Source organism: Mandrillus leucophaeus, unplaced genomic scaffold, assembly GCF_000951045.1.
Source record: "Mandrillus leucophaeus isolate KB7577 unplaced genomic scaffold, Mleu.le_1.0 Scaffold588, whole genome shotgun sequence".
Classification (NCBI taxonomy): Eukaryota; Metazoa; Chordata; class Mammalia; order Primates; family Cercopithecidae; genus Mandrillus; species Mandrillus leucophaeus.
In genome coordinates, this window is record NW_012106341.1 from 809,475 (window position 1) to 834,965 (window position 25,491).

The window sequence follows — 25,491 nt, forward strand, 5'->3', positions numbered from 1 at the left end:
TGGATGTATCTCAAAAACGTTATACTAAGTGAAAGAATCCAGACATAATGGGTCACATATTACATAATTCCAACTATATGAAATTTTTAGAATAGGTAAATTCACTGAGACAAAAAGCAGACGGGTAGTTGCCAAGAGCAAGGGGAAAGGGAGAACAGGAAGTAACTGCTTAATGGGTACAGAGTTTTCTTTTGATGAGGTGAAAATGCTTTTGTAACTTGATAGAGGTGGTGTTTGTACAACACTGTGAATGTATTAAATGCCACCAAATTTATACATTGTACATTTATAAATGATTACTTTTATGTTATGTGAATTTCACTTCAATTTTTTTAAGTTTAATACAAATTTTCATAAAGTTCCCAAGACTCTGTTGATGATACATCCACTAAAAAAATGAGGGGTCATGACAAATGAGTGAAAATGTTAAAAGGAAATATTACTCACCAGCCAAATATAGGGCAATTTAAGAATCACAGCAAATAATGATACTAGTAGCTTACAACTCATTGTTGGAAAAAAGATCCGTTAGTCCTTACCGGCACTAAACAAGAAGGGAGAAGAGACAGCTCTTCCTTACAACAGAATTCCAACTAGTAAATAGAAAAGGAATGACGGAATTAGAAACAATCATTTTACAACATCATAATAGTACTTGATTCAGGCAAGAAACATCGGTGACTGCAAAAATATTTCATGAAAGTTGATGAGGAATATAATATATATACAAAATACTTAATATCAAAAAAATTCACTCTACAGTGGAGAAACCTGGCAGATACTATCTTTGCTAAAGAGATCACAGTTGATGTCCCCAAATCTGGGGTAAACTGGTATCTTGTGCCTTTTGATAAGATGAACTTAATGCAGTGTAAACTGCATTACTCTCAAAATGCATAACCTCAATCCATGCATGAAGAAATATCAGGAAATCCCAAAATAAAAGACATTCCACAAAACTCAAAAAAAAAAAAAAAAAAAAGTCAGCATGACAAAAGACAAAGAAAACCTGAAAACTTTCAGATAAAAGCAGTCTAGGCCAGGGGTGGTGGCTCACACCTGTAATCCCAGCACTTTGAGAGGCCAAGGCAGGCGGATCATGAGGTCAGGAGATGAAGACCATCCTGGCTAACACAGTGAAACTTCATCTCTACTAAAAATACAAAAAATTAGCCGGGTGTGGTGGTGGGTGCCTGTAGTCCCAGCTACTCAGGAGGCTGAGGCAGGAGAACAGCGTGAACCCAGGAGGTGGAGCTTGCAGTGAGCGGAGATCGCACCACCGCACTCCAGCCTGGGCAATGGAGCGAGATTGTCTCAAAAAAAAAAAAAAAAGAGAGGAGTCTAAAGATACATGACATCTGAAAGCAATGCATGATCCTGGATTAGATCCTTGGTAAGGGCATAGAAATGGCTATAAGGAACATTCTAGGAACAACTGGTGAAATTTGAATATGGAATATGTATTAGATAATAGCATTGTACTGATGTTAAATATACTGAATTTGATAATTGTACTGTGGCTATGTAAGAGAAAAACTTCTACAAAGGATTTCCGGTTAAAGGGTCATTATATCTGCAATGTACTTTCAAATAGGTCAACAAAAATGATAGTAATAAAAATGACAATGAGTGTACACATATATATACACACACATATACACATATATATATAAACACACTCATATATACCCATATAGCTGTATGTGTGTGGTGGGGGAAACAGAGAGACAAGGGGAAGAGAGAGCAAGAGTGAGAGTGGGAGTGACAGAGAGAGAAAGTGTGTAAATGTACCAAAATGTTATAAATTGCTGAATATTTGGGGATTCATTGTGCTATTCTTGCAAATTTTTTACAAGTTTAATTTTTTTCCAAAATTGAAAGTTAAAAATTTAAAAAGTAGTATCCCTGGGAGGGTTTTTTTCATTGAAGCCTGCAAGTTTGTATAGATCTGAGACTATCTTCTCAGCCATATTCTCTCTTGCTGGCCATTTTCCTCTTAGAAACATGGCAAACAGAAATGAAAAATCCCATTTGCTTATCAAGTCTATCTGCTTGCCAGTGCCAGATTATTCCCTGTGGCATCATTTTTACTGCAATTTTGAGTCCATTTTTAGGAGTCTCAAATGTGTGGGATTCCACCATTTCCCTTGAGAGGTTATCTTCTGTTAACTCTCTTTTCCTGAAATAGAGATCACCCTTAAATGTTTCCTTAGTTGTGTTACCAGTTATGTAGCAGAACTCTGCCACTCAGGAAGAGACTACTTATTTCTAATGGTCTGTACACTAATGTTCTTTAATTATTAACCTTTGGCTTCTCTGTAGGGAAATTTGAGAAATGTTGTATTTGGGATAAATTGTTGATAAGTATGCATGTGTTTATTGGTCAGTTTCTGTTCCTCTCTATCCCTTGGTCTGTCCACAGAACTCAGGACAATGTTCAAGCTCTGATATCTGACCATTCAAATGGAAATCACTTTTGCACAGATAACACTTGCTGAACTCTGCTTTGTTACTCCGTAATTTTGACTATTGAACTACAGGTTCACAAAACATCAAAGCTGGAAGGGACACCAGAGACAACCAGGTTTAATACCCTCATTTTATAAAGAAATAAGGTCCAGACAGGTTAAATGACCTACCCAAACTAATACATTAAATTGAGTCAGAGCAAAAATAAGAACCCTGGTTTATTCACTTCCTGACCTGACTGACATCTTTCCACCTACCATGATGACTCATCAACTGTCTTTTAGCTGATTATCACTTTAAGTGTTTAAGAGAATTTACAGAATACTAATTTGCTTTTCATAAACACCACACTTGCAATGAACTTTTAAAGCAAGATTTATTTCTAGCAATGCTGAAAAAGTCTTTTTTCTTAAGGTTCGGAGCAGAACCCAGTTAATCTTGGTCCCATGTAAAATACATGGACACATGATGCATATCTTTAGTCTTCTCATTTTTGGACATATTTCTGCCTAAATACTTGTTTCTCTGCCAACTAACTAGAACTCTCTGAACAATATTTAGATCACTTTGGAAAAGGGAAGTTGGCTCACAGAGTTTTCATCTACACAGACACGGCTGGGAATCAAAATTCTAATGTTCTTGCTAATGGGGCTTGATTACAATAGAAAAAGGTGACAGAGTCCCAATTTTTTTCAAATGCCTTTTTAACTTCCACATCCCAATACCTTTTTTTCCTTTCATTTCTGCTTTTGGCCAAGACTGCAATCACGTATCAGGTTTCAGGAATAAGGATACTTCTGCAGTACTTTTGGCTATGATCAAAAAACAGAAATGCTGAAAATATCAAGAGAACATCTATTTGTACATAGAATCTTTAAGAACAAAGAAATTTTAGAGACTTTGGTAACATGCAAGTGACTGATAAGAACTGTTCAACACAATGACAGAGATCAAAGGCTAATTAGTGTGGACAGAAGAGATAATGGGAAGGAAGAAAGTGGAGCGAAGGGCTATGAGGCAGTGGGGTTCAAGAACTGTGATTGTAACGGGAGCAAAAAAGTTTGGCTGTTATATTTTAAATAGCTTGTTTTCAGACTCTCTTTTTTGAGATGAAATCTCGCTCTGTCACCCAGGATGGAGTACAGTGGTGCTATCTCGGATCCCTGCAACCTCCGCCTCCTGGATTCAAGTGATTCTCCTGTCTCAGCCTCCTGAGTAGCTGGGACCACAGGCATGCGTTACCATGCCCTGCTAATTTTTTGTGTTTTTAGTAGAGATGGGGTTTCACCATGTTGGCCAGGCCGGACTTGAACTCCTAAACTCAACTGACCCAACCGCCTTGGCCTCCCAAAGTGCTGGGATTACAGGTGTGAATCACGGCACCTGGCCTTGTTTTCAGAACTGAAAAGTTTTATTTGTATCTATCATAAATGAATATTAGTTGCCAAATCTGATGGTGAATATTCTGTTTTCATGATACTCGAAATTGCAGGAACATTTAGAACAGTCCCTCCTTTCTTCTTGAGAATGTTTTTTTCTCTGAGCCTCCGTAACATGAAGCTCTTTTGGCTTTCTTTTTGCTGGTTGCTCTTTCCCACTGTCCTCTGCTGGCTTTTCCATTTTTATTTCACATTAGATAATAGAGTGCCCCAGGTCAGATTCTCAGGACTTCTTGTCTTCGTGTACACTTTTTCCCCATGTTGTTGCATCTAAAGATAGATATGCTGATGACTTCTAAATTTACACCTTAAACTCCAATCTCTCCTCTGAGCTCCATGCTTTTATATTTAAAATTTGAGGTGTCCATTATTTGGCTAAAAGGTCAGCCAGGCTTAACTCACTATTCTGAACTATTAAAAAAACACAATGTTTTACTTTTGTTGACAGCCAATTTAATTGTTCACCTCATCATTCCCCTTGCCAGCTACCAGAAAATCAAATGAACTAAATATCTTATCTAGTTAAAATTTGGCCTAGTCTAATAGTTTCATAGATCCTTCCAATCATACTTCATTTCTCTCTAGGAAAAAAAAAAAAAAAAAAAAAAAGTTTGGTTCTTCAAATAGCCCCCCTCATGATATTGGAGGAGAGCCTTCATGATGATCCTGTGTGTGTACTAGCTCTTTGCTACTCAAAGTGTGGTCTGTGGACCAGCACCACCAGCATCTCCTGGCAGGCTGCTGGAGATGCAGGCTAAACTCCAGCCCTACTGAATGAGAATCTGCATTTTAACAAAATCCTTAGGTGATTCATAAGTCTGAGAAGCACTGAAGATCTGGTATGTATTCAATGTGCCCCTGAGTACTACTTGCTCTGCTGACATTGAAAGCTGTGATCTATGGCTGGTAACATTTTTGTGGAGGTTTGGATGGTTGATTGCCTTAGTGTGGGGATTTTTTTTTTTTTTTTTTTTTGTCCCCATTGGTTTGCTGAGAGCCTGATAGTTCTTTGTAGCTGAATCAGCCTCACCTCAGCTTCCACTGGCAGCAACCTCCTGAATGACTCATTTGTCTTCCATTCAGTATGTAGATCAGGAATCAGCCCAGCCTCTGCTGTTGGGACTCTTTGTCCATTAGCCTTCTGTCTCTCAACCCAGCATCTGTGGCTCAGGAAAGCTAAATCACAGGGAATCCCTCTGTCCACATAATAGTGTGGTCAATTTGCTGTGGCACAGTATAAAAGTGATGGGAGAACAAAGAGGTGATATTTTACCAGAGATGGGGGCAATGATATCATTGTTTACTTAATGCACCTACCCGTCTCCAAGCTAAAGTCACAAGGGTACATCAGAACACACCTCTCTAACTACCTTACTCTCATCTCTCTCCTCTCTTTTCTCCCTAAAAATCCTCAGGGCAAAATAAAAGGCTTTTAGTTTCCTTCTACTATATTTTATTTTTCTTCTTTCTAACTCTAGCTAGACCTTAATAGTGAATGGGGTCTCTCCTCCAACTAGGGAAAAATTGCATGAGCTGAGTCTCAGGCTCAGGTGGAATCAGGAAAATCTTATCTCAAGATGAAAGCCTAGCTTGCTGTATTTGGTCCAGAAATTCACACCTTAAGGCCATTGTGCTAGTTGTTTCTTCTGCTGGTTGCATAATTATATTTTTGTAAAACAAAGCTGCATCTTATACTGACTACTTCTTGGAATTTCTTCTGTTACAAATTTGAATCTCCCTTCAGGGAAATAAATGACTAGGGCTGATGAGGGCAAAGTTTTTTGTTTGGTTGGTTTTTTTTGTTTCTTTGTTTTATATGGTTAAGCAACAGATAAAAGCATTTTAAACATTGTAAAACATTACCCTTCCATTACATGAGAAAGAGAGAACTCTGTTTGGGGATGAGCACAACTTGCTCTTCTCTCGGAATCCCACCTCTCACTTTATAGCACCACTACCCACATAGCAGCACCACAGTCTACCACGATGTAGAAGTCTGACTTAAATCCTCTTTTGTCATATCCCTTATACACAATCCATTAACAGTCTTTTTAGGTCTAGGCTTAAAATATCTCTGGAATACTACCATCTCTCAACATCTCTTCAGCTATCAGGGAAGTCCAGTATTCAGCATCTGTTGCTCCCCTTAACTCCTACCCACCTCTAACTAATTCTCCATGTAGCAGCCTAGTGACTTTTGAAACAGTGAGTAAAAATTGTAAGTGCAATAATATCTCTACCCTACTTAAAACTGTCTAATGGCTGCTGATTACAATTAAAATATAATTCCTTTCCACGGTTTGCAAGACTATAGGAGATCTCATCCCTGGTCACCATTCAGGCCTCGCATCCTAACACTTCCTCTTTGTTCATGACTCATGCACACTGGCCTTTTTCTGTCCCTGGGATATGCCAAGCTCATTCTTGCCTTAGGACCTTTGTCACACTGTTCTTCTGCCCATTACACTTTGCCTTTGTTTCTTGGCCTGACTCTTCTTTCAACATTCATGTCTGTGCTCAAATATTAGCTTCCAAGGGTGAACCTGTTTAATACTGCATGTTAAAATCCCTCTTTGCTATTCACTATATTATTACTTTGTTTTAATTTTTGAATATTTACTAATGTCTGGAATCATTATTTACTTGCACATTTATCATTGCCTATTTATCATCTACCTCTTACATCACCCCAAGTAACATTTCTGAAAACAGAGACTTTATTTTTCACCTTTATATCCCAAGCATCTAGGACAAAACCTGGACAGGTGTTCAAGTATATTTCCTGAAGGAATGAATGAAAAAATAAATGCTGGCAAGGACATGATAGAAATGAGACTCATACCTGCTATGTGAACTTGGTACGCACTTTCAGGAAAGCAATCTGTATAATATATCAGGAGTCTTGGAATGCCTCAACCTTTTGGTCTAGAAAGTCACTTAAAGCAATCCGGTCTACTGATTCTTGCTACTGCATTATCTGCATTATTCACAACATCGAAAAATTAGGAAACAAACGTCCAATATTTGGGGAATGGAGTATCTATATAGTATTAATATGGGCACTAAAATAATAAAGATTATTTTATTTTTATGATGTAACTTTTAAAATATAGAATATTTTCTACTATGCAAGGGCAAAAAAATGTACCAAAGCAAAGTATACCAAAGCAGTATATAAAATATATCCTTTGATGTGCAAAGGCTTTCTTCCCCATTTCTTCATCCTTTTTTAGTTTTCAAAATTTTTTACAATAAAGCTGTGGTCTTTTTTATTTTTATTTATTTATTCAAGATGGAATCTTGTTCTGTCACCGAGGCTGAAGTGCAATGGCACGATCTCAGCACACTGCAACCTCCGCCTACCAGGTTTAAGTGATTCTCCTGCCTCAGTCTCCAAGTAGCTGGTACTGCAGGCATGAACCACCACGCGTGGCTAATTCTTGTGTTGTTGGTAGAGATGGGGTTTCACCATGTTGGCCAGGATGGTCTCAAACTCCTGACCTGAGGTGATATGCCTGCCTTGGCCTCCCAAAGTGCTGGGATTACATTGTGGTATTTTTTAAATAAACATTTTAGAACCCAACATTAATTTAGTTAAATAATATAGAAGGAATGAAAATTAATACATGTTTCATTGAATTGAATATGATATTAATTTTTTTCTAAATTCACTAAATCTAATACTACACAAATTGGCATTTAAGTTCACTATATTTTAGTCATTCTTAGAATTTTATCTGCCCTAGGAAGATAAGTTTTGACCTGGGCCTTAAGACAATGTCCCAAATCGCACAGGAGAGACTTAATAATTCAAAGCACATGTATGCTTGCATATGCATAGTAAAGGCCATAACATTTTTTAAATTAGTAAATGAGCTCCTAACTTTATGATTATACATATATGCTAATAATTTGGATAATAACTAAATTCTCCATTTGTCTTCAAATTATAATCTCCTATGGCTTGAATGTGTCCCCAAATCTCATGTGTTGAAAACTTGATCCCCAAATTCATATACTGATGACACTTGGAGGTGGAGTATTTTGGAGGCAATTAGGTTTAGATCAAGTCGTTAGAGTTGAGTTCCCATAATGAGACTGGTAGCTTTATAAGAAGAGAAAGACCTGAGGAGGCATGCTCTTGCTCTTTCACCATGTGATGCCCTCTGCCACGTGTGATGTCATAAGGGCCTTATTAGATGCAGCCCCTTACCTTGAACTTCGCAGCCTCCAGAACTATAGAAAATAAATGTCATTTATTTACAAATTACCCAGCCTATGATATTCTGTTATAGCAACAGAAAATGGACTAAGACACAATTTCTTTCTATGAACAAATTTAAGTCTTCTAAACAGGACTTACTTCTCCAAATAAGATGATGCTTGGTGTTAATCGAAATGTAGGACTGTTATAGTAGACTACAGATCTTATTGCTGCAGGCAGAAACAGAATTATAATGAATATCTGATGTTTCATGGTACTTGGAGACATTTTGAAAACTCTCCCATTAAGAGAATGAAATACAAACATAACCACTGTACTTGAAACGAAGTAAGGGCTGTTAGATTTGACTCAATCCCTTCAATGCAATTTTATCACATATATATGTAAACATACACACACATATATGTATATACTTATATACACATATGTATATACTTATATACGTGTGTATTATATATTATATATGTGTGTATAATATATATGATATATGTGTGTATGTATACACACAGAATATTTCAAAAAAGATTATAAGTGATTGAAAGGACATGGAAAAATTAGACTTTGTTAGCTAATTGTCAAAGACAGTTAAACATTTGCTGTTTCCATCATTCTGCACTCAAGTAAGCCACGCTAAGGATCATCTTATAAATGCTGACTTTGTTAGATTTTTCTCATATCAAACAATTCAGTTCAATCTCTTCTTACTGAATGCTTACTATATGCTAGGTATTGTGCTAAGGACCAGGAATACAAAGATGCAGACATCCTGTTCACTGCCAAATTTTGACAAGGTAACATATCTGGGACCAAATATATATCCATTTTAAAAACAGAAACTTCATAGTATGTTTCAGTATTAGAAGAATTTTCTTGTCAGTAGCCATAATATGTAAACTGCTAAATATATACTCTAAGTAAATATTCTATAAGCACATCAGATCAGAAACAGCTGGCAGCTTCAGGCTGTTCATTTCAAAATGAATTGAAGACCTGTAATCTGCCTAGTAAGGATATTATTGATAGGATAAGTATTTTTGTACTTCCACAAGAATAAACTTTCTTCTTTCATGCTTTCAAATTTAGGGCCTTTTTAGTGGTGTTAGGATGCCCCATTAAATGCTAGAAAACCATTTAGTTTATCCTTAGTCAATGCTACTGAATTTGGCATTTCTAAAATTTGGTCGAGGAAGAAATCTGCAAAAGACAATTACTTGAAATATATGTTTATTAAAAATGCGAGACTGCCAATATATTTAAGGAAAAAAGAAAACGTAAAAACAAACCCAAGACTTTCTTCTGACAATGCTGTGTTAGTGTTTCACATTTATAATTTTTTAGTATTAATCTTTAAGAATCCACGAAAGAAATAAACTTGGACTTGCTTATTGTGCCTGTTTCTAGATTTTAGACATGCTAGCACCTCTTTGTTAACAGTGGTCTTCCAAAGAGAGACTTGACCAAACTGTGCACATAGGGACTGTCCTTAGTGCAGTGCTAAAGCTCTGGGCTATGAGTCCAAAGATCTCATTTAGTCATGGGCTCTTGTGCGGGTAAGACACTAACTGCTATGACAGTCAGCAAAAAGTAAAATGACAAGTAATCTATACATATTTATTAATTTCTGCATTTGTGGATTAACTGTGTTGATACATCTCTTGTTTGCTGAAAGGATTAAAGGAGCTCAACACAGAGGTAAGAATGACTTCCTCCCCAACTTTCTATATGGGTGTAGAGGTGGCAACCTCTGACTGGGTGTCTGCATAGCAATATGTATACTTTTAAAATAATATAATTGACCATATCAAAAATGGGGAGAGGGATGATAAAGAACTTACTATAATCAAAGTCCTGCAAACTCTACTTTCCAAGGTAAGGAAGAAAGAATGACTGCCTGATACTTTAAGTAGGAGCTGCTTTCTTGCTGTAGGTTAGTAGAAGCTGGAGAGTGGAGCAGGAGTCTCCTAGAAGCAGTGTTTTCTCACTCCAAATCTGAACTGGATGCTTACTAAAGAGCACCGAGCACCAGTTTGCAGTAGCCATTCTGAATTTAACAGTAACTATTTGGAGGCTACAAATCCTGAGGTCTGACTCTGAACATGTGTTTGTTTACTGGCACAGGGATAGCACTACACCATTTAGTTATAAAGCACAACGGAGCAAAACTACATTAATATGAGAATCCATATTTTGTCCTTCTTTTGCTGTATGTCACACTTCTCAGTGAGACCCTAACAAGAGCAGGAATTAAGAATAGGTCAGAAGAACATCTGCTTTTCTTATTTTGATTACGTGGGCAAGCAAAGGAATTTGCTTTTATAACACCAAAATAGCTTGGAATGCAGCAAAAATAAACGCACCTTCTGTCTCATGGAATGCTATTACAGTACAACGCTTTGTGAATGCTTGTTGGCATTTTCAAGCATTTTTTGTTCTCCTCATTTCTTTCTCAGCTCCATAATGCAATCCTCATGGTTTGAGCACTAGACTTCAAATGAGACATCTATTCAGAGAGTGTTCAGACAAAACGAGTGGTTTCCTTAGTAATGGGAACTATGTGAAAGCCTTCAGCACAGCCCCTTCAGCCAGCCAGGCTTCTCCCAGGCTTGTGGTTCACACATAGGCTCTCAGTGAGCATTATACAGCTGGGGAGCACCCCCAAAGTCTAAACTGACCAAAGCACTGAATATTCATTGCATTTCTAATCAAGTGTACCCTTTATAAAAGGTTAAGAATGTAAGAAGTGCTCTTAACGGTGAGGGTTAATTTGCTCATTTTCTGCATCATGTCTATGGAATGGAAAGAAAGATAAGTGATTCTGCAAAAAAAGACACGTGTTGTTCTTTTGTTTGATTGTATTTCACATTTCCTTACCTTAAAATCCTAAGCCTGTCCTATTCTTGTTCTGTCTATGCCTAAAGACTACTACTTCTGATTTTCCAGTTTTCTGCATAATAATCATCTTCAATAAAGCTTTGAAATTTTGCTATTAAAACAGGGTGCAAATGTTGTCTTTCGTAGTCTCAAATATATTTAAAATATAGTAAAGTAGTTTCATGTATACCAATGTTGAAGTTTTATTATGTACGTGTATCGATCCATTTTGTTATTTAGTTTCAGGATGACACAATAATTAGAAAAAGAGCTGGTTTCTCTGGGTAATACAATTGTCATTCATCTTAAATATTGACTCTTAAAGGCGGACAAATAACAACTATCCAAAATAAAAACCAACATGAAAATAATAAAAAATTATCTCAGCTGATATAATGTTTGCCTTTGAGGAATAATAATTTATAGATACCTTCACACTATGTTAATCATCCAATTAGTAGAATAAAAATATTGTCAAACATTTTGGGGATGAGAAACATGAGGCATAGCTAAATTGTTAGTCTTCTACCATGAATATTTTGTCAATCTGGTTACAAATAAGCAAACACAAGGAGCAAAAGTTAAGCTATAAAACATGCAAAGAAGAGGAGAACAAGGGCTTCAAAAGATCACTGAAGAGAAGAAAATACAGTTTGAAGACTGTTGGCTTTGGAGTCTGACTTGCATTCTAGCTTTCCTTCCTCACTAGCGTGATAACTGTAGAAGTTCACCAACCCCAGTTTCTTCTTCTGTGAAAACGGTGAAGTCCCTGACTGCCTCACAGTACTGTAAGAATGAAACCATATGTGTGCAGGGTCTACCAAGTTTCAGTGTCTTGCATATAGTTAAACTCAACAAATGTTATTTATTATTATTCTAGGTACTTTAACTTCAGCATACATAATTTCTGCATTTGCATAGCAATGTATATTTTAAAATATGATCTATTTCATTGTGGTTTCTGGATAACTCAAGGGAAATCATTTCTATTTTTTTTAATAATACCAATAATAAATGTCACAACAAAAATACTAAATTTGCTGTCAAGAAATAATTGAACTGAGGAATGAAGAGTGAACAGTGAGAAGCAGGCTTGCTAAACACAAGTGTGTGCCTGGCTGTGTTGTGGAAGAAGGGGAGAATGGACTAGAAGGGATGAAATTAAAAGCAAGAAAGATGAACTAGAAAAGATGAGACTGGAAGCAGGGAAATTAGGAGCAATTGCAGCAGCCAAGGTAAGACAGGATGAACACCTAGCAGACGGAGAAGATAATTTAAGAAAATTTCAGAGTAAAATCAAATTGCATATGGTGAAATGCAAGATATGAGGCACAAAGTCCAAAGTTCTGCAGTTCTCTAGGTAACTAGGTAACAGCAGAAATTTTTTAAAAAGGCCAGGCGCGGTGGCTTAAGCCTGTAATCCCAGCACTTTGGGAGGCCGAGACGGGCGGATCACGAGGTCAGGAGATCGATACCATCCTGGCTAACACGGTGAAACCCCGTCGCTACTAAAAAATACAAAAAGCTAGCCAGGCGAGGTGGCGGGCGCCTGTAGTCCCAGCTACTCAGGAGGCTGACGCAGGAGAACGGCGTAAACCCGGGAGGCGGAGCTTGCAGTGAGCTGAGATCCGGCCACTGCCCTCCAGCCCAGGCGACAGAGCAAGACTCCGTCTCAAACAAAAAAAAAAAGAAAGAAAAAAAAAGAAAGCCAGTTTACGGAAGAGCTTAAGAGGTCAGCTTTAGACACGTAGAGTACAGAGTGCCTGGGGATCATGCAAGTAGCGACATTTACCAGACAATTGGAGGGATGGATTCATAGGCAGACAGACGGATGGATGGATGGATGGATGGATGGATGGATGGATGGATGGATGGATGCATGGATGAAGAGACTGATTGATTGATTATTTTATTTGCAAGAGCAGTGATATAGGTTTGAAAGTAGTAAGTACACAGTAGAAGAGATAATATTATCTAAGAGAGTATATGAAGAATAGTAGGCAGAAGAACAAACCTAGGACAAATACTTAAGAGGTAGATGAACCCACAATGACAAGAGACAGAATGTTCAGACAAGCATGAGAATGATTTAGGAGGCTTTGATGTGCAAGAACCAAATTGGGAGGGCACTGGTTGAGATTCCAAAGCAGAATTTCAGTAACAAGGTTGGATTAGAAACCAGAGAAAGGTCAACTGAAAAAGTAGGTAGAAAGTGATGATATGATTGTAGCAAATATTGATAGCTCTTTTGAGAAACTTAATACGAGGAGGACAGAGATGGAAAGACAGACTAGGGTTCAGGATTAAAGGGATGATAGTTGTTATCATTGTAGTATGAGTAACAATTAAGCATATCTACGGATTTTGTGGAAATATTGCTAGATATTTTTTCACATCGCTAGAAAAGGAATAAAAGTCAATTCCCTGAGTGAAAAGAATGGAGAGAGACACAGAGAAAAGCCAAGATGACAGACCTTTTGGATCTACAGAGAAATACAAGGAGAAACATAGGGACGAATAAAGGAATCTGAGGAAGAGATATAGAAAAAAATTTGTCTCATTGATTTCTGACGTCATCCTTGATTGTGAATTTCTTGGCATAGTGAGATTACTTTTGTTCTTCAAATGATTTGTATCTTTCATTAAAAATAAGACCTTTGGGTATATACCCAGTAATGGGATTGCTGGTTTGAATGGTATTTCTGCCTTTAGGTCTTTGTGGAATCACTGTCCAAAGAGTTGAACTAATTTACACTCCCATCAACAGTGTAAAAGTGTTCCTTTTCCTCCACAACCTCGCCAATAGATTGAAGCTAGTTGATTAGGGTATTTAGTTGTTAACTAAATTTTCGTGGGTTTGCATCCCATTAATCTAGTAAGGACTTAGTAAGGTGTTTTTTGACTTTTTTAATAGTAGCCATTCTGACTGATGTGGGATGGTATCACATTGTGGTTTTTATTTCTATTTCTCTAATGACCAGTGATGTTGAGCTATTTTTCACATGATTGTTGGCTGCACGTATTTCTTTTTTTGAAAAGTATCTGTTCATATCCTTTGCCCACTTTTTATAAAGACACATGCACATGTTTGTTCACTGCAGCACTATTCACAATAGCAAAGATACGGAATCAACCTAAATGCCCATCAGTGATAGACTGGATAAAGAAAATGTGGTACATAAACACCAAGGAATAAATACTATGCAGCCATTAAAAAAAGAACAAGATCATGTCTGTTGCAGGGACCTGGAAGCAGCTGAAAGCTACCATCCTTAGCAAACTAATGCAGGAACAGAAAACCAAATACTGCATGTTCTCACTCACAAATGGGGGCTAAATGATGAAAACTCAACAGACACTGGTGCCTGCTGGAGGGTGAAGAGTGGGAGGAGGGGGAGGATCAGAAAAAACAACTAATGAGTACTAGGTTCAATACATACAATCCGCCCGCCCCATGACCCATGTTTACCTTTGTAACAAACCTGTACATATACCCCTGAACTTAAAATTTAAAAAAAGAAAAAAAAAAAAAAGACATAGCTTGGTGCTGTGGCTCACATCTGTAATCCCAGCCATATAGAAGGAAGAGGTGGAAGGGCCGCTTGAGATCAGGCTAGGAAGCACAGAGAGACCCCATCTCTACTCAAAGAAAAAAAAAAAGAAAGAAAGAAAAAAGAAGAGAGAACTTAAAAGAACAAATTGCAGCATATGGTGGCTTGTGCCTGTGGTCCTAGCTACTCTGGAAGCTGAGGTAGGAGGAATATTTAAGCCCTGGAGTTCAGGGTTGTTGCAGTGAACTATGATCGTGTCACTGCACGCCAGTCTGGGCAACAGAGCAAGGACTGTCTGAAAAATAAAGAAAAAATTTAAAATTAAAACAAAACCTATAGGTAAATAAGAATCTCTGTTTTTCTCCAATTTTACTTTCCAAAACTCCTTTGAAAAAGAAAATGAGAACTCTGACCCAACTTGCTTTAGTTCAACATTCTAACAAACAACCAGTGTTACTACTCACCTTACATCATGTTTTTAACTGAATTGAGAACTAATCTGTTATTAGAATTAGACCACAAAGGACAAAATCACTGAAGACCTTCTTAGCACAATGTCAGCCCCTCACCATCAGTGACTCATTCATTTGTATTTAGCTTTCTGAGCATATAAACTCATTTTTTCCACTAGGCACTGCATTTCTTCAGAGCTCTACTTCTCAAATCATGACAGCAATAAAAATTCTGTCATCAACCCTGAACAAACACTACTGTATAAAAGCATCCACTGTCTAGTGCATAAAACTCATTCCTTTTTTAAAAATAGCATTTTATTTTTGGCATCCCTTGTTGCTGACTACATTGAATTGGTTGGCTCAGCCATCCCTCAAGCATTCATTTATTTGACAAGTGAATGTTGAGTACCTTGTGCAGTAGAAAGTGCTCTGGCTCTGTAAGCAGAACTGAGTTCAAATTTTAGCCCCATTATTTAATAGTTTTGGGACACTGGGCAAGTAAGCTAGCTTCTTCCAGCCAATGTTTCTACACTGTCAATTGAACGTAAAAATATCTATCTTGGCCAGGCACAGTGGCTCACGCCTGTGATCCCAGCACTTTGGGAGGCTGTGGCGGGCTGATCACAAGGTCAGAAGATCGACACCATCCTGGATAACATGGTGAAACCCCATCTCTAGTAAAAATACACAAAATTAGCTGGGCGTGGTGGCACGCACCAATAGTCCCAGCTGCTAGGGAGGCTGAGACAGGAGAATTGCTTGAACCTGGAAGGCGCTGGTTGCAGTGAGCCGAGATCGCGCCACTGCGCTCCAGTCTGGACAACACAGCGAGACTCCATCTTAAAAAAAAATCCCAATTTGAATAGAATATTTTTGAAGTTAATGTATATAATACACAAATATATGTTAGTGTTAGCGCTCGACAGATGTTATTTTATCCATTTTATATGCATTGTGGAGCTTAAAAATGTAATAAGACATATACTCCCTCTAGGAGAATCTTATACGCTAAAAGGGGAAACAGGTAAAATTACAGAAGCAATTATAATACCAAAAAAAGATAAATAATAAGAGCAATAAAGAGTACTATTGTGGATCAAATGAGAGATTACATCTTGTTAAAGGAGGAAAACAATGACCATGATAACAATGACCACTACCATGATAATGCCAATAATAATGTCAAACATTTGTTCAAGACTACTATATTTGAGCACTTTTCTAAACTCGGTATACATATTAACTGTTTTAATGCTCTTAACAATTCTGGGAGAAAAATGAGATGCAGAGATGATACTTAAACCAAGATGCACAAATGACGCTTAACAGAGATGATACTTAACATGATGCTCAGAGTCTCTAGGAAGTGGCAAGGTAAGGATCCAAACCCAGGCATTGTGGTTCTACAACTCACATTCTACCAACTGCCCAGGCTACTTTTCTAAGAAAAGCACAAAGCAAATAAAGTCCAGGATTTGATGAAATAGCAATAAACAAGTTAAAAATCCCAACCACTAGCCAGGCTTGGTGGCTCATGCCTGTAATCCCAGCACTTTGGGAGGCAGAGGTGGGTGGATCATGAGGTCAGGAGTTCGAGACTAGCCTGACCAACATGGTGAAACCCCATTTCTACTAAAAGTACAAAAAAAAGCTGGGCATGGTGGTGGGCGCCTATAATCCCAGCTACTCAGGAGGCCAAGGCAGGAGAATTGCTTGAACCCGGGAGGCAGAGGTTACAGTGAGCGGAGATCGTGCCATTGCACTCCAGCCTGGGAGACAGAGCAAGACTCCATCTCAAAAAAAAAAAAAAAAAAAAAAACCCAAAGACTAAGTCAATGAATACTGATCTACTGTACCCCAATATTTTCTTATTTGATGATGAAGGCAAAACTCTTTCAATATAATTTAAAGGTTGCAATTATTCATTTATGTTTTAAAATCATTTCAACACCTTTCCATTAAAACTCAGTATTCATCTAGGAAACCTGTAGACATTTCCTACAATGTAGGCAACACGTACAACCATGTAATACTGTGGTTTGCAATGTGAAATTTCTCTGAAGCTTTAGTGCCTTCTAAAGGAAGAAACTTAAGAAAGAAAAAAAAAATGAAGGGAAAGAAGGAGGGAGAGTAAGAAGGAGGAAAAGAACAAGAAGAAGGAAAAGAAGAATTAGCAGAGGACTGCCAATCATCCGGTAGATGATAGGGTAATATGGTGGAAAAAATCTGGAATACCTGAGGGGTTCTATCCTGTCTTTAAGGTGCCAACTGTGTGCTAAGCTTCCATGGTTCTCATTTGATGATCATTCACAATTGTATTAATTCAAAAACCCTAAAATCCTTACTGTATTACAATGTAATGTCTTCATATGGTACTTCATTATATAGATGTGATACCAAAATAATTTTTTCATGTATCTTTTGAGAGAGCCACATTTCACATTTACAATTAAGGACTGAAGTCCCTGATAAGTGAAAAAAACACTCAAAACACACACTGATTCTACAAAGCTGCTGATGCTCTTGGAACAAAATAGAAATTCCAGCCAAAGAACAGAATCGTCATCCTTTTCATCCACAGCCAGAGTCATTTTCTCTTTCACGTTAAAATCTCATTTCTAGTGCTCCATGATATTAAATTTATAAAAATGAGTATAAAATATTTTAAATTTATCATGTACCTACATTAAAAGGACAATTGCAGGAAGAGCACTCTCATCTCCCACTTTCAAAACAGTGATCATTTAGTTAAAACAATTTCCTATGAAATAATGTAAGATAACATATAAATGGCTACCTTTAACAATTCTAAATGAACCAAAAATGAAAAGATTTTTTCTTGATTTCTGAGAGACTGAAATTTAAAATATTAGGTATGATTGTTTAAAAACCAAGAAAGTAGTTTAATCGTGTATCTGTTTGACTATCACAACTTACCTTCATTATGGGAGTGCATTATAATTGGTTTGATTACTGGATTTGTCAATTATACAGTCAATACCAATCGATGAAAATTAATCACTTAGATACCATGGCATAAATAAAAATTCCTTTTTCAAATAATTATCACAATTTTAAGATTATTCTTCCATATGTGGCAATAAATCATGCAAATATTGAAATAATTTGGAATACTAAAGAAATTAAGATTTCCTAGATTAAAATTAAGGGGTAAGAAGGATGATTATTACTACTACTAAAAGTACATTAAATTATATGTAAACATACTCTTAACACAACATCCCAACACTCAACCATGATCCCTAATATACAGAATTGACTCAGGGCTTTCTGAGTAAATACTAGAGTATCTAGCAAATAATAAAATATTACAATAACATTCTGAAATAAATACTAAGTTAAATGAGATGCTACTTTTATCTTGAACTTATTTTGATTCATTTGAATAAATTCTTATAGAGAAAAAGCATTTGGGAACTGTTTCTAGAAAACTACAGAGTGAAAATATTTAGTATTTAAAGATAAGCCTATTGTTTAAAATTTTTTCTGGTATTATTATTATTATTGTAACTGCAAACTATTGGTCTATGTCATGTCAATAAATACTTAAGGAGCAATTAGATATGAAGGCTTTTTTTTTTTTTTTCCTAAATCTAATAAGTGTCATTTCTTTTTACTCCACTAGAGGGTAGTCTCTCAAAACTGGGGTTGGAGTTATGACTAGCCTGCTTTTGACCTGTTGATATATTAATCCTCATGTTCCATTCTCCTCAACAAGATGTTTCTTTAGTATACTAATTAAGGTTGTAAAACATGCATTTTTAAAGCTGCTTTTTGATTTTTTCATAGATGTTCTTTGAGAAATATGCACTGCTATGTGTTCCTGTGTTTTCCAAATTTCTGGTAATTAATAAAAATGTTTTACATATATGGCTTATATAGTATATTTTCCTGGGAAATATCCTCTCAGAGTTAATAGGCCTAAGAACAAAGATAAATAATATTTTTTATAATTTAGCTTATTACAATTGAATTATTTCCCCAGAGTGGTAAAAAAATATATCCTAAACACACACACACACACACACACACACACACACACACAGATATACAAACACACCTACACATGTATCCATTCATATGTAGCTCCTAGATTGATTACATCATATAAGGAGAAGTCAGTGAGTATAATTAGAAATACATATTTTTAAAAAGTACCCCCTCAAATGCCAATGTTGTGAATTACAGAGAGGCAAATATATGTTTTATTTTAAAAATCTGGTCAATCCAGACAAGAAATGTCATTGCTAAAAAAAAAAGTGTTATTGAACACCAAGCACATATGCTAAATTAAGTAGGATCTATAGAGAACCAAATGCCACTCAAAACAGTTGCAAGCTTCTCTTCTTAAATAATACAGTCATTGCTGAACTTCACAGAGACAGAGTTGGAGGTGTGAGTCTCTACGACGTGTTTTTAATATTTGGGAAATCCTTATCAGTAGTGTGTCCTGCCTATTTGCAGACTGAAAACATTGTTTCTCTGAATGACTGATAACCTCAAATTGAGAAAACTTGTCAAAAAATTCCCAACATTCCTCCAGAAAGGGGGAAAAAAATAAGGAAAATGATACCTAGGAAAATATGCAAGCCTGTTTCATTTATTTGTATCCTAAGCAGCAGTGTCATAGAACAGACAGTTTGTTTCAGCCAACCAGACTGGAGCAGCTGCGAGTGCTACATCTTGGCAGTCTGAAGCGATTGGCTCCTCTCTGGGGAGTGGAGGGTGTTCAGTTATTAATGACCGCTGAGCAGGCAGCACCATGTCAGTGTGACAACTGATCGGGTGAACGATGCACCACTAACCACCATGGAAACAAGGGAAAATAAAGCCAGCTCACAGGATCTCTCTTCACTGGATTGAGAACCTCAGCCTGCCGACTGAGAAAAAGAGTTCCGGGAAAAAGAAGGAATCCTGGCTGCAGCCTTCTGCCTTCCTTTATATTTTAAAATACAGAGATAAGATTACGTGCATGTGTGCATATCTATAGTACATATTTGTGTACACTTTGTTACATAGACACGCAAATGCACCTATTTACACCGGGCAAGAACACAACCATGTGATTATCTCAACCAAGGAACTGAGGAATCCAGCACGCAGGGACATCGGAGGTGGGCTAGCACTGAAACTGCTTTTCGAGGTAAGTTTAAAATACACATATCTTTTAAAATACGTTCTATTTCTTGTCACCTCGATGATCACGTTTTTACACCTAAATCCTCCTTTGATGTCTTCTTCTTGTCTGAATTCTAAGAGCATTTTTTCTTTTATTGCACTTTTGAGAAGAAATTCACATGCAAAACCCAGCTGGCTCTGTGTGTGCCTAGCTGTGTTTGTGAGATTCTCCAACATGCATTTTACTAGCTTGAATGCCCATCAGAGGATGTGAGTGGGAGAGAAAAAGCAGTGTTGGGGGGAGGAGAAAAAGGAGGGAGACAGAAGAGAAGGGAACACTGGGGGAGAAGAGAGGAGAGGGAGAGAGAAGGAGATGAGGAAGAGAGAAGGAGACAGAAAGACGAGAGGAGAGACACGGATGAGGGGGTGCAATTTTCCTTTTTCTTCACATTATTTGTAGTGAAAAACAGATCACACATTATTCTGTGTTTTGAAATCAACCCACCAAATGGGGCATTTTTATTCTCTCTCACCCAGTGGATGCAAATTAAGGCAAATGCTGTTGTATGTTAAGAGCTAAAATCACTAAGCAGAGTAGCGGATTGAGCATATCACAAACAGTTATTGAATTTCTGCCAGGCTACATCTTACGGACTGGGGTAAATGACTTCCCTTTAATAACATCCCCTCACTGGTCTGAAGGGACAGTGCAAATGTCTGATTGCTAATGCAGCTGGAACTGCCACACACTAGGTAAAAGGATCCCATGAACCAGAAGAGTTCTAATCTTCTTTGGTAATTAACAGGATCACAGCAGGATGGCTTTAAAGTACATTTCCTATTTAAGAAGATTGTTTGTTCTAACCAACTGCTATATTCCCTTTGCTGTTATTGAGCTGGATGGCTTAATTCGGCTCTAATTTATTCATTTTTAACAATATGTCCTTGTTTCTGTGCCTCTAATTTCAGTGAAAGCAGGCTATGAATATGAGCAGAACCTTCCTAATTTAGTGAAAAGGGGATAATGTGAAAACAAAAAGAGAAGTAAAGGTTCAAAATATCTACCTAGAATATACTGTGCTCTGGTACCATAAATATTACTGATATATTTCTCATGTTTAGTTTCAGAAGCAATGCCTCTGAGACAGAATTACTCTCAGTAAACTCTATGAGCATCCATGTATCGATGATTCATGGAATTCATTGTGGGTTAATTTTTACTTCCAATCTTGTAAAGGGAAGCCAGCTACTTAGAATATGCTTTCAAACAGACAACATCAATTGAGGATATTCATGGAAACATTCACTGCCCTCTTTACTGGGTCCTGGAAAGACAGTAAAAGAAACCTAGCATTTGTATTTCATCTTCTGGAGCTCTCTCCTGCCTTCTTTTAGTTCAACTAACCACATAGTTAACAGAGTCAGCTTCTTTGAAACTGTGGGTTATTTTTTTCCACAACTGTGATTTCAGAGCTATTATTGGTTTTCTAGTTTGTAATATAAGCCAAAGCAAAAAGACAATAACCAGCCACTTAGATCCTGCCACTTTCCCATAAATGTGTCAAAAAATGAGTCAGTTTACAATATGTAATATAAGAAGTCAATTAATTCCAGTGACCTTTGTAAATGATGACAATAAAGCAGCTCTGACAATATGCCAGTGGCTTCGATTTTCTCTCTGTAAAATGAACAAGTTTAAGAAGAGGGTTCCTGCTCAGAGAGAAAAATGAAAGATGCTGAAGCATCAGCTTGCAATATTGGCAGCTTTGCTCACTCTGCCTCAAACGCCACATGCAATCTATAAAAAAAACAAAATGATTTATTACAAAAAGGAAAAGGTGTTTTATTTGCTTTTCTGCTATTTATTAAAAGTGCTGCTTTTGAAACAGACCAGATCTGATATTCTGAGGTACCTCCTAAGTTCCTAACCAAGAGGAAAAGAAGTAGATACTCAACCCTCTGATTTCAAACTCCCATATAATGTAGCATTGCAGTATTGATTTCAGCTTTTCTTAGACCTTTTCCAGGGAAAGTTTGCATGCCAGACACACATTCTTAAATCTAACCCGCCTTATTTTAAAATTGCAATAGATGACACCTAAGAACAGTGGATTCACTGTTTAACCATAGTAAAGCTCACATACATATTTTGTGGATTACAGAGATCAGTAATGTGCCCACTTGAGTCTGAGAAATACCAACACTCCAGGCCCTCAGTGTTGTCACTCAGTGTGTCCAGTGAGTTTGGTGATTTGATCAGCACCTACAAATGCCAGATGATGGACATATGTGTATGCCTGGAAGACTTAACCATAGTCTCCCCAAATCATGTAACTATACCAGAAATAGCAGCTTCCTGGCAAGACAAGCTTCAAAGGACCATTTTTTTCAGGGTGTCGCTTGTCACAGGCAACATGCTGAGTTAGAATGCTGATGAGTAGGTGGAATTTTTTATTTGGAGGTGGTTGTTCTTGTTATTAATGGCTGAATAAACAGTGCTACCAGACTTCTAGGTCAGTAATTTAGTGATCTATGCAAAAGGTGATCAACTTATGATGCACTAACTATATTTCACTGTTTCTTTGTTCTTTTTTTTTTTTTTTAACATCTTTTGCTTTTGCCATATGATGGGTTTGATGTTTCACTCCTCCTCCCCAGTCTGAATTTTTTTGGGTGTAACATTCCTATGTAACATGGCACTTGGTATTTATTACAACCTAACTTGATCAGAAAGCTTTATAAACTGAGTTTAAAAAAAAAAAAAAAAAAAAAACTTACCTAAGTTAAATGTTATTACTTAATTAGCAGCCCCTGAAAATGGGCATAGGTGAGGTATCTGTTGGTGAATCTAAAGGAGATCATTAAAAGAAAGGTAATAGCAGGCTAAAAAATGAGTTCTTACTTCTAGTCTCAATAAGGATGCTCCTCTAAAATGATTTAAAATAATGTGGCTCCAGCCAGTCTGAAGAAACACTAGACATGCGTACAGCCCACTAAAATGTTCCATGTAGACCTGGTTCTGAGAGTTTAACTACTTATGTATCATTGTTTGGCACATGAAACTAAATAAATCAGGTAAACTCTAGGCAAAACATCAGTACATCTTGTCCGTGCTGTCAAAGATAAAGCTGTCTGATATTGGCTATGCAATGAGTACTTAGGAAAGCTTCACTGTGTAACAACTGAACATAGCTCCTGCTCAGGGAATTCCTCCCCTCTCCTTCTGAAAAAGTGATGTCTTATTAGACAGCTACGAAGTCACTAGTAAAACATGATAACAATTATTTCTTTAGCCACAATGTGAAAGGAAAGGAAGTCAAATTCTAATATAAAGACAGTAGCTGGTGCCAGAGGATGGGAAAAAGGAAGAGAGATAAATCAGAATGTTTTTCTAACTTGTTGAAAGGAATTGAAGGTCTCAATAGATGCTATTTAGAGGTCATTAAATACAGGATTCACAAGGAAGACTTAATGCCCATCTCAAATCTTTCTGAAGAAGTACAGTACCTACAGGGCTATCTACTATATTTGCATAATTGTCAAGTTTGTATACACCTGCTTTCTATTATGTTAATTCATCTTTAGACCATAATAAGGGAAGAATTATCTATGGTGCCATTAATAAAAACACATTACACAGCTTCAGTATATGGGAATATAGAAGGTAGACATGCTTTCATAGAATAGAATTTTTTGAATTGAAAGAGACAGTAGTAGCTAGTCTAATATGCTCATTTGGTAGGTGAAAAAAACTGAGGCTGAAAGGGTTTGAAATCGTTATAATGTAATATACTGTACTTTGTATTCACCCAGCTATTGATTGGAGAGGCCCAGGTTAGAACTCCTTACAATACTTCCTCCAGCATTCCATTAAAATTCTGCCTCCTTAGTCTTTCAAATATAATGTTTTCTCAAAAAACTATCTGAAAAAACCCCCCCCAGACTCACAGATATGTGCAAAAAAGAGATATGTTTATTCAGATAATCAAGCATTCTAAAAGCAAAAGCCAATATTCAATAACAGAAGCAGCAATGATTTATTAAGTATATAACACCCAAATATTTCAAAACCGTAATTCATCTTTTGAATGTGGTTTACTATATTCTGTAAAGAGTCATAAAAATTAGAGTTTTGCCCTGTTTTTAAAACATGTTAATAATAATAATGCCACTATCCTTCACTTACAGAGACTCAGCTATTGATCATCCACTATAAGTTTTAAGGTTTTCCAAGAATTCTGAGGAGCCTCTCCACATCTGTTTTTACTTGGGTTCACTATAAATAATTTAAAGCACTTAACATGTGCCTTATTTTTTTATATACAGTGTCCATTCTCAGGATCCATGCTTTGCTTATACATCTCATTGGAAAACAATAAACATCAGGATAGCAATCCCTCTCCTTCTCTCCCTCCCCTACTCCATCCCAACTTACTTTCTGATTTCTAGAGTCAGAGTGGGAGCTCCAGTAGGCAATGACATCTCCTTAGTATCACAATCCTCTTCTTTTCTTTTGGGCAAATTTCTCTGTTTTTAAATGTGCTCTCCAAATTTTGCTTAACATAATAGTAATTAATTGACTCAACTTGTGAGAAGGATACAAAATATAAACACAGTAATTGTGAATATTTGTTTAAAGCTCTACCATTTACAGAGCAATTTTTCAACAATTACTTTGCTCCTCACAACGATCTGGTGAAGTAGGGTAGATATGATGATGATGAACATCTTTAAGACAGGAGAATGAGGTTCTGTGAGGTTAGAGACTTGCTAACATGTTGAGGTGCAAGGGTCTCTGACTCCAGAGAGTAGAAGAAAATATGGGTGTAGCACTGGTCCCTGGCATTTCTGAAGTTAGTAATAAATGTCAGTTCCCTTTTTATTGAACTTCCACTCTAGATCTTACCCTTCCAACAACTATGTTTTTGTACCATGCCACACCGTATCTGGATAGATTTTTGCAAATTAAAATCTTTATTTCTTAAATCACAGCTATTGCTATGCCTGAGTTAAATTTAAAAAAAAAAAAAAAACAAAAAAAAAAACCCCACAACCTACATCTATTCTTGGAGAAAAAGACTGTATGTTGTTCTACCTACTCATCCATATGTTTGTCTGACAGCATTAGCACTTTGATAAACAGATACTTGGCAAAGGTCTCAAAAACTGGATAAAATGAGATGAGTAAATTATTTAGGGATTTTCCAGGTTACTAAAAATTACGAACAAAGTCTCCAAAGTCACTTAAGAACCCCCAATGGATCAAGTGTCAACATAAAAGCAACTTCTTTAGCATCTCCTTTCTGGTTTGTCTTGGGGAGAAAATGACACACTAAATAAGA

The 25,491-nt window shown here is 36.8% G+C and overlaps 2 protein-coding genes across 6 annotated transcripts in view; one reads left to right on the plus strand and one right to left on the minus strand.

Annotated features, from left to right (window-relative positions):
- IMMP2L (IMP2 inner mitochondrial membrane peptidase-like (S. cerevisiae)) overlaps window positions 1-25,491 on the minus strand; it is a 924,235-nt gene that overhangs the window by 422,019 nt on the left and 476,725 nt on the right. The window lies entirely within an intron of this gene.
- LRRN3 (leucine rich repeat neuronal 3) overlaps window positions 19,379-25,491 on the plus strand; it is a 33,860-nt gene continuing 27,747 nt past the window's right edge. For all 3 annotated transcript variants that reach the window (XM_011999198.1, XM_011999195.1, XM_011999196.1), the window contains exon 1: window positions 19,379-20,174. The gene's annotated coding sequence lies outside the window, so the exon portion shown is untranslated. The remainder of the gene's footprint in view (window positions 20,175-25,491) is intronic.